We start from the raw sequence: 10637 nt of genomic DNA on the forward strand, positions 1-10637 counted from the left end.
AAAAAATATATTTTAAATTATTTTTAAATAACATATATATGTCTTTGGTGGGATATTATGCCCTTGAAAATTTGCTACAGAACATGATGAAATATATTTTTTCTATTAAAAAAAGATCATTTCAATCTTTTTGGTTCACATCGCCTTTTTTTAAAATCAAGATAGAGTTATTATTGAGAACATAATGTTATCTTATCAACAAAATGTATTTTCTTCGATTGGAAAGAAAACTATATGTGCCACAATAGTCTGAAAACCTATAGAGTCAAAGCACTCAAAGCCTAAGAAATTGAGGGGCCTGTATTGAAAAAATAGTCACACCGGGAATTTGTGTTTCTTTGGTCAGCAGGTAGTTGAGTCTTGTGTTTTGGGGGAGTGGGGAGGGGGGTTTGTTTTGTTTTGTTTTAGCATTTAAATACACACCAGTATTTTCAGCATGTAATTTGCATATGAGCTCTATGGAAGATAATAGAATTGTCAATGTTAAATTTACACAGTTTAATAACTGTATTTTATTTATGGAAGTGATTCCTACAGCTTTGTAATATACCCTGAAGTCTGGAATTATGTGATACCTACAGTTTTGTTTTTCTATTTCAAGATTGCTTTGGCTCTTTGGGGTCTTTTGTGGTTCTATACAAATTTTAGAATTCTCTGTTCTAGTTCTGTGAACAATGCTGTTGGTATTTTGATAGCATCTGCATTAAATGTGTAGATTGCTTTGGGCGGTATAGACATTTTAACGATATTTGTTCTTCCAATCCATGAGCATGTGATGTCTTTCCATTTTTTTACATTGTCTTGAATTTCTTTCATCAGTGTTTAATAGTTTTCAGAGTACAAGTCTTTCGCCTCTTTGTTTAGGTTTATTTCTAAGTATTTTATTGTTTGGGGTGCAATTGTAAATGGGATTGTTTCCTTAATTTCACTTTCTGCTGGTTCATTATTATTAGTGTATAAGAATGCGACAGATTTCTTTTTTTTTTTTTTGGTAAAATTTTTTTATTCTTAAGTAATCTCTATGCCCAGCGTGGGGCTTGAACTCATAACCCCAAGATCAAGAGTCACATGCTCCTCCTACTGAGCCAGCCAGGGACCCCTGAATGCAACAGATTTCTATACATTGATTTGGTATCCTGCAACTTTACTGAATTTATTTATCAGTTCTAGCAGTTTTTTGGTGGAGTCTTTAGGATTTTCTGTATACAGTATCATGTCATCTGCAAATAGTGGAAGTTTTACTTCTCTCTTACCAATTTAGATGCCTTTTATTTCTTTTTGTTGTCTGATTGCTGTAGCTAGAACTTCCAGTACCATGTTGAATAAAAGTGGCAGGAGTGGACATGTTCCTGACCTTTGGGTGAAAGCGCTCGGTTTGAGTATGATATTTCCTGTGGGTTTTTCATATAAGGCCTTTATTATGTTGAGTTATGTTTCCTCTAAACCTACTTTGTTGAGGGTTTTTATCATGAATGGATGCTGTACTTTGTCAACTGCTTTTTCTGCATCTATTGAAATGATCATATGGTTTTTGTCCTTTTTCTTGTTGATGTGATGTATCACATTACTGATTTCATGTAAGTTTTATAATGTTGTATTTTGTTTTCATTTATTTCAGAGTACCTTCTAGTTTCCCTTGTGATTTCTTCTTTGACCTACTAGTTATTTAGGAGTATGTTTTTAATTTCCACATATTTGTGAATTCCCTTCTGTTATCACTTTCTAATTTATTCCATTGTGGTTGAAAACATGCTTTGTTTGACTTAAATCTTTTTAAATTTACTGACAGTTTCTTTATGGCGTACTATATAGTCTATCCTGGGGAATGTTCCATATGAACTTGAGAAGAAAGTGTATTCTGCTGTTGTTGAGTGGACCATTTTAGAGATATCTGTTAGATCTTGTTGATTTATAATGTTGTTCAAGTCTTTTATGTCATTCTTGATTTTCTGCCTAGTTCTTCTATCCGTTATTGAAAGTAGGGCATTAAAGTCTCCAACTATAATTATTGAATTTTTATTTATCCCCTTATCACATGGCCTTTCCAGAAGTCTCATCATCTGTCTTTTGAAGAGTATATATACTTTTATCTTTTTGAGATGCTACATGGCTGATTTCTTTTTTTTTATTTTAATGTTTTTTTATTATATTATGTTAGTCACCATACAGTACATCCCTGGTTTCTGATGTTAAGTTCAATGATTCATTAGTTGCGTATAACACCCAGTGCACCATGCAATACGTGCCCTCTTTACTTTGATAAAGGCCATTTAACCTATTTTTTTCTTTACTGCTTTCTGCTTTTTGTATCTTATCTAAGACATCTTTTCGTGACTCAAGATCACAAAAAATTTTCTCTTCTTCTTTGTTTTGTAAGTTTTACCATTTTAGCCTCTATATTTAGACTGATCTGCATTATTTCTAGTTAACTTTTGTATATGGTTTGAGGTATGAGTCCAAGTTAATTTTTTTCTCTTTATACATCCAGTTGCTCCAGTATTATTTCTTAGAAATATAATCCTTTCCCCGTTGAATTACCCTAGTACATTTGTAAAACAATGAATTAAACATATATGTATGGGTCTGCATCTGGACTCTCTATTGTATTCCAGTTATCTATATGTCTGTCCTTATGCTGAAAACATTCCGTCTTGACTAATGTAGCTTTGTTATACATCTGAAAATTAAGAATATCGATTCTACAACTTTATTCTACGTTTTCTAAACCATTTTGACTCTTCTGTGTCCTTTGATATTCCATATACATTTTATTGTTTTATTTTATTCTTTAGATTCTAAAAGAATTTCTTTTTATTTTTTTTTTATTTAAATTTTGTTAGTTAACATACAGTACAATGTTGGTTTCTGGAGTAGAATTCAGTGATTCATTACTGACATACAACACCCAGTGCTCATCACAGCAGTGCCCTCTTTAATACCCATCACCCATCTAGCTCATGCCCCACACCCACATCCTCACCCACCCTCAATTTGGTNCACCCACATCCTCGCCAACCCTCAATTTGGTCTCTATCATTAACAGTCACTTATGGCTAGTTTCCCTCTCTCCTTTTTTTTCTCTTCCCCCTTCCCATACGTTCATCTGTTTCTTTCTGACTTATTTCGCTTAGCATATTACACTCTAGCTCCATCCATGTCATTGCAAATGGCAAGATTTCTTTCTTTTTGATGCCTGAATAATATTCTAGCGTGTGTGTGTGTGTGTGCGTGTACCACCTCTTCTTTATCCATTCAAAAGTTGATATAACAGCATTATCAACAAATGTCCACATACGTTTTAGAATCCACTCATTAAATTATACAAAGGAGGCTATGGTGTAAGAATAGCGTTGCATTCAAACCAAAATTACAGATGGGAGAGATATAAAATCATTAACCTGGNAGATTTCTTTCTTTTTGATGCCTGAATAATATTCTAGCATGTGTGTGTGTGTGTGTGTGTGTGCGTGTACCACCTCTTCTTTATCCATTCAAAAGTTGATATAACAGCATTATCAACAAATGTCCACATACGTTTTAGAATCCACTCATTAAATTATACAAAGGAGGCTATGGTGTAAGAATAGCGTTGCATTCAAACCAAAATTACAGATGGGAGAGATATAAAATCATTAACCTGGAATCAACCCTTCACCCTTTCTGTAAAGTTCTGTAAAAAGATGTAACTAAAACTGCAGAATCATAGTATTGTGGTGCAGTGGGGTGGGGGAATCCGAAGCCCTTGTTTGGAACTCAGGTCTGCCACATTCATCATTTAAAATCCCTGAGTTTTTATTTCTCCTGGACAGAATTAATAATTTATCCATTCTTTTCTGGTTTTATAAACTACCTCAAAATTTAATAGTTTAAGCAATCACCAATTTATACTACAGGGGTAAATACTTTGTAACTGGGGAAGCCTTGTGAAAACATAAGAGATTATTACTACTGATGTTCCAGGCTAATTTAATTTTTTTCTAATTCTAGACTATTAGAAAGGAGTAAAATAATGTCTAACAATCCACTTATGACATAATTCTGAGCTATTGTATTCCTGGCCAATGTACACTGGCCCGGTATCCCATGTACACTGTAAGGTGTGAAATCACTCACCAGATAAACAAAAAGGCATAAGTGTCCCTCCACTCTCTCCAGATAAGGCAAACTGTGGCAGGTCAGTCCCCTCTGGGAAGAAGAATATGAAAAAGAAGATGTCAAGGCAAGATGATAGAAGGGAAATAGAGACAAGGGGAAATGTAGCTCATTCATTCCTTCCCCCAAAAGAACTGTGGTTCCCAAGCTTTCCAGATCTTGTCAAATACTCCTACATGGCTCAGGGATGATCCAGGTTCTAGCCTGTCCTTTCCGCTAACTTCTGGGTCACCTTGGACAAGTCAGTTTCACCTCTTTGGGCTTCAACTTCCTTATTTGTTTCCAAGCTTAATTGTGTTGTGGCTTACAAATAAAAATTATATATATTTAAGGAATATAATGTGATATTTTATATTATGTATATATTGTGAAATTATTACAATATCAAGATAATTAATATATCTATCACTTCATATAGTTTTCATTTTGTGTGTGTGTAGTGACAACACTTGAGATCTACTCTTTTAGCAAATCTGAAGTATACAATACATTATTATTAACTGTAGTCACCATGCTGTATCTTAAGTCTTCAGCACTTATTCATCTTATAACTGAAAGTTTGTATCCCTTGGTCAATAGCTCTTATTTTCTCCCACCCCCACACCAGCCTCTGATAACCAACTTTCCACTCTGTTACTATGAGTTACACTTTTTCTTAATTCCACATATAGGTAAGATCATGTGATATTTATCTTCCTGTATCTAGCTTATTTCACTTAGCATAATGTCCTCCAGGCTTATCCATGTAGCTGCAAATGGCAGAATTTTCTTCTTTTTTTAAGGGTGAATAATATCCCGTTGTGTGTGTGTGTGTGTGTGTGTGTGTGTGTGTGTGTATTTACTGCATTTTCCTATGCAGATACTTAGGTTGTTTCCATATCTTGGCTACTGTGAACAGTGCTACAATATAAAAGAGAAAATTTAACTAAGTCTATATGATTCCTTCTAGTTCTAAAATTTATGACCCAAAGGCAGGAGTGGTAAGTCCCTATTAGTAACACAGTTTGCACACCCATCCCTAATATATGCGTACTTATTTCGTTTCAAAATGTACATGTGTTTCAGTACTAATATCTTATAGTAGTGAACACACATATGAAAAATTTAAAGGATGAGATTTTAAAATGAGATAAACAATAGTTTAAATGTCTGATTAATTGGATACTTCATGTATCATTATCAGTATCTCAAGTCACAATATAGACTTCGTCAATAAGGATAGTGAATGTGAATCCATTTTTCAAGTGGTGTTCATAATTTTAAAGATTGGTGTGTTGGTTTTTGTTGTTGGGTTTTCTTTTTTCTCATGCTAGGAGAAAGAGGCATGTCTGCCTGGCCATTTCCATGTTCATTGTCTCGCTATATTACTTAGCTGAGAGTCAACAAATAACCTTTGTCTCTTACCCACCTATGTTCTAAGACAAGTAGTCAGAGCGATAGACATCAAAATAACTAGTACACTAAACAGGCCTATGTACAGAAAAGAGTTAACATAGCAGCAGGCCTAAGCTGCTGTCCTTGAGAACACCTACTTGCAAGGTTGGTCCTAGACTGGTATATGGGAACTTAGATTTCGGGAGAGTTCCCACTATTAGCTGATAAATGTGGCTCACTGTGCCGAATTGTTTGTGCAAATTATGTAGTTTAGTTGAACATCTGCTTTCCTTCTGGGAGTCTGGAATTTGGGTATATGCTAGATAAAGAGTGTTATGTGATCAGCCCTCAAGAAAAATTCTGGGCATTGACTCTGTAATGGACTTCCCTGGTTGGCCACATTATACAGGTATTGTCACAACTCGATGTTGGGGGAATTCAGAGTGTCCTGCATGACTATACTGGGAGAGGAGTTTTAGAAGCTATGCCTGGTTTTGTCCAGACTTCACCCAGTTCACCTCTTCCCTTTGCTGATTGTGCTGTGTATCCTTTCTCTGTAATAACCCAAAAACCGTGACTCTGACACACTGAGTCCTATGGATCTTCCTAGAGAATAATTGAAACTGGGGTGGTCTTGGGGACCTCATGACATGGCCTGGTAACAGTTCTTGACATAAACTTACCCCAAACTGTAGACCTCGCTTTGTTGGGTTATTTGGAAAAAAAAAAAAAGAGAGAGAGAGAGAGACTTTGTCAAACTCTAATTTGTGAAAACAAAAATAAGGCCACATTCTTATGATACGTACTGTATCTTAAGAACAATATTCAAATAAAATAATACAAATCTGTGCTATTATAGTATCCATGCAAGTTTTGTTTTTCCATGACTTTTGAGCTTACTGTGTACACACAGGATGAATTCAATAAATGCTTACAAACTAAATAACATACATTCTACAAATGTAAAATGAAAATGGAATATTTTCCAAATTTTTCATAATTTTTCCAAATATGTAATTAAAACAGCTCTTAAATTAGCATTAGGGAAATAGGATGCTTTTTAATCATGCTGCCAGCCATCCTTTAGATGAATTAGGTGCATTTTTGTCCAGACTTGCCCTAATGCTGTCTAAAAATAAGCATCTCTCACTCATTAATATGGACTCATTTATAAATAATGTTCCCTTTTATTAAATTACTTTGCATTTAGACTCTCTTAGTTTGGGATATATTGAAGTAGTTCTTAAATTAATTGAATTATGCCCCCTTAGTTGTAACCTTGCTGGTGAAATAAGCATGAGACAATCCACATAAAATTAAACAGAACTCACAGGAATTATGTTGAATTTTTTTTTTTAAAAAGCCAATATCAAATGGCTACAAACTGTATGATTCCATTTATACAGCATTCTTGAAATAATAAAATTACAGAGGTGAAGAAAAGATTAGTATCTGCTGGAGTTGGGACCTGGGGGAAGGAGGTGGGTGTAAAAGATAAGCAGAATATGATTATTAATCAGGAATGTAGAAAGATGAAATCCTATATGTCACTTATTTTTAAAATATTTATCATTACACATTTGATCTTTTTCATTTCCAACCATATATAGTTTTCACCTTGGTGATGACCTTGCTGGGTGGGAAATGTAATATCTTTAATACATGAGTTAAATCTAAGATGATGTTCAAATGGACTGCAGGTAACTGTTTATGTCAATAATAAATACAGTAGATTACTTTTAAAACCCATACTTTGGACTTTTTATTATAGATGCAATTGCTGACTTACCATAAATCAATGTGCTTAAAGTGCCATATGATATCAAATGTTTAGCTTAACAGCATAAAATTGAGCCGAAACTGTAAAACATGTTTTATAGGTGCTATAAAATCCTGAGGCTGGAGGTCCCGCTTTTTTGCATTACTCTGATCCATCAAGTCCACTGAAAATTCCAGATAGCCAATACAGTTGGGAATTGCAAATTGGCTTTCAGAGTCTTACTCACTTTGGTTATTATGATCTCCAGAGACAGCATGTTCTGTTTCCTAATATGAGGAGAGAAGCATAGGCTAGTGTAGGACCCACAGACTTAAAAAACATTATATCCTTAAAGGTGCTCTTCTGTTATTCCATCTTGCTGATTCTGGCCTCACCTCCATCCCTCCACCCAAGCCCCTTGCAGGCATCTCTTTAGCATCTGAAGGGAGGCTAACTGATGTAGCAAGAAGGTATTCATAGTTTGTCTTCAAACGTTTGTTTCTGCCTGTAGTGGATGCTCATTCATTCAGCAAATTGAATTATTCCTCTACGTATGCATTGTTCTGTGGTTAAGCAATGGAGAAGAGGTAGAATCAGTGAGGAAGTGAAGATGGAGAGAGGTGAATGGATATGAGGAACCTTTAAAATATAGAGGCAGTCCGACTTGGTGATGAAAGTGGGTGAGAAAGAGAGAGAAGTCCGAGATGAAGTCTGTGTTCTTGGCTTGGCCACTGGGTGGCTGGTGGTGCTGTTACCTGAGAGAAGGGTACAGAGAAGGGAGCCTGGGCAGTGAGGAAGGGGAGGATACATTGAATTTGAGATACTCATAGGTAATTTGGTGACAGTTTCCAATAACAATTGGCTATATGGATCAAGACCAAAATACAAATTAAAAGGAATCCACTGTAGTAAACACTGATGGTGTTTTCTGTTGTTGTAAATGCAGTCCCTTCCATTATAAAACCATGTACCTCATGGATCCCTTCAAAGAATTACCTGATTCAGCCCTCCATCTTTATTTATCCATCCAGCCATTAATTTTTAAGCTTAAACCATCTATTGCTCACCTTTTGGAACTTGGAAAGTCTGCCACTTTTCCTCTCCAATCTGTGGAATCCAGAAGCAAAGGTACGGCCTTAGTATGTTGTCAGAGACCAGCACTGAAGAAATGACAACAGTCAGTGAAGATGTCTATGACAAGTTAGTGAAGGGGCAAAGTGGAATAATACAAAATGTATTAATCCAAAAAGTGAAAAGAAAAATTAAAAATGTAACACAAAGTAGGTGGGTTAATTATAAAACAGTAAGAGTCACTATAAACTCCACTAAGTCAAATATAAATGGACTAATCCAAGTAAAAAACTAAAACTGCAATACTGGATAAAAAAAACAATAGACACTCTTTTTGTTGAAGTACAGTTGACACGCGATGTTACATTAGTTTTAGGCATTCAGCATAGCGATTTGACACCTCTATACGTTATGCTATGCTCAGCACAAGTGTCGCTACCATCTGTCATCATAAAACATCATTACAGTACCATTGACTATATTCCCTATGCTGTGCCTTTCATCCCCATGACTTATTCATTCCGTAACTGGAAGTTTGTATCTCCCACTCCCCTTTACCCATTTTACCCACTCCCCCAACTCCCTCTCTCTGGCAGACACCAGTTTGTTTTCTGTATTTTTGGGTCTGTTTCTGTTTTGTTTGTTCATTTGTTTTGTTTTTTAGATTCCACACATAACTGAAATCATATGGTATTTGTTTTTCTCTGTTTGACTTATTTCACTGAGCATGATACCCTCCAGGTCCATTTATGTTTTTGCAAATTACAAGATCTCATTCTTTTTGATGTCTGAACAATAGGATATTGTGTATATACCACTCTTTTTTATCCATTCATCTATCAGTAGACACTTAGGTTGCTTCCATATCTTGGCTATTGTAAATAATGCTGCAGTGAACTTAAGGGTGCATATATCTTGAATTAATGTTCTCTTCTTTGGGTAAATACCCAGTAGTGGAATTCCTGGATCATATGGTATTTCTATTTTTAATTTTGGAGGGAAACCTCCATACTCTACTCCGCAGTAGCTGTGCCAATTTACATTGCCACTCACAATGCACCAGATTCCTTTCTTCACATCCTCACCGGCCCTAGTTATGTCTTGTCTTTTTGATTCTAGCCATTCTGACAGGTGTGAGGTGATATCTCATTGTGGTTTTGATGTGCATTTTCCTGATTATGAGTGATGTTAAGCATCTTTTCTTGTGTCTATTTGCCATCTGCATAATGTCTTCTTTGGAAAAATGTCTGTAGAGGTGTTCTGCCCATTTTTAATTGGATTATTTGGGTTTTTGGTGTTGAGTTGTATAAATTCATATATATATATATATATGAATGTTAACCCCTTATTGGATATCTTCTCCCAGTCAGTAGGTTGGCTTTTTGCTTTGTTGATGGTTTCCTTCTCTGGGCAAAAGCTTTTCAGTTTGACTTAGTCCCATTTGTTTATTTTAGCTTTTCTTTCCATTGCCTGAGGAGATGTAGCTAGAAAAATGTAGCTAAGGCCAATGTCAGAGAGATTACTATGTTTTGTTCTAGAAGTTTTATGGTTGCTGGTCTCACATTTAGGTTCTTAAACCATTTTATTTACACTTATTTTAGTGTGTGGTGTAAGAAAGTGGCCCAGTTTCATTCTTTTGCATGCAGCTGTCCAGTTTTCTCAACACCATTTATTGAAGAGATTCTTTCCCCCATTGTATATTCTTGCCTCCTTTGTCATAGATGAACTGACCACCTAAGCGTGGGTTTATGTCTGGACTGTCTGTTCTGTTCCTGTATCTATGTGTCTCTTTTCGTGTCAGTGTCATACTGCTTTGGTTACTGCAGCTTTGTAGTGTATCTTGAAATCTGGGATTGTGATACCTCCAGTCTTCTTCTTTCTGAAGATCATTTTAGCTCTTTGGGGTGTTTTGTGATTCCATACAAATTTTAGAATTATTTTTTCTAATTCTGTGAAAAATGCTATTGATATTTTAATAGAGATTGCATTGAATCTGTAGATTGCTTTGGATCTAGTTGCTCTTTTAAACCATGGCTTTTTTTTTTTTTTCTGTGCCCCAGGGTGACGAGGGCTAATATGGGCTGGGGACTCAGGGGGTGCTGAGGTGACGGGCTGGCTAAGGCACCTGGACTCTGCTCCCATCTGCACTGTCAAGGTGGAAAGGGAACATAAACTGTAGTGCTTACCAGCCCCTCTGAACCTGGAAGAGTTCCAACATCTCCCCTGCCATTTGGCAAGGTTCTAGGGCTGGTTCCTTTATATTCTAGTTGCCCTTTTAAAC

Source organism: Ailuropoda melanoleuca, chromosome 1 (genome assembly GCF_002007445.2).
Source record: "Ailuropoda melanoleuca isolate Jingjing chromosome 1, ASM200744v2, whole genome shotgun sequence".
In the NCBI taxonomy this organism is placed as follows: domain Eukaryota; kingdom Metazoa; phylum Chordata; class Mammalia; order Carnivora; family Ursidae; genus Ailuropoda; species Ailuropoda melanoleuca.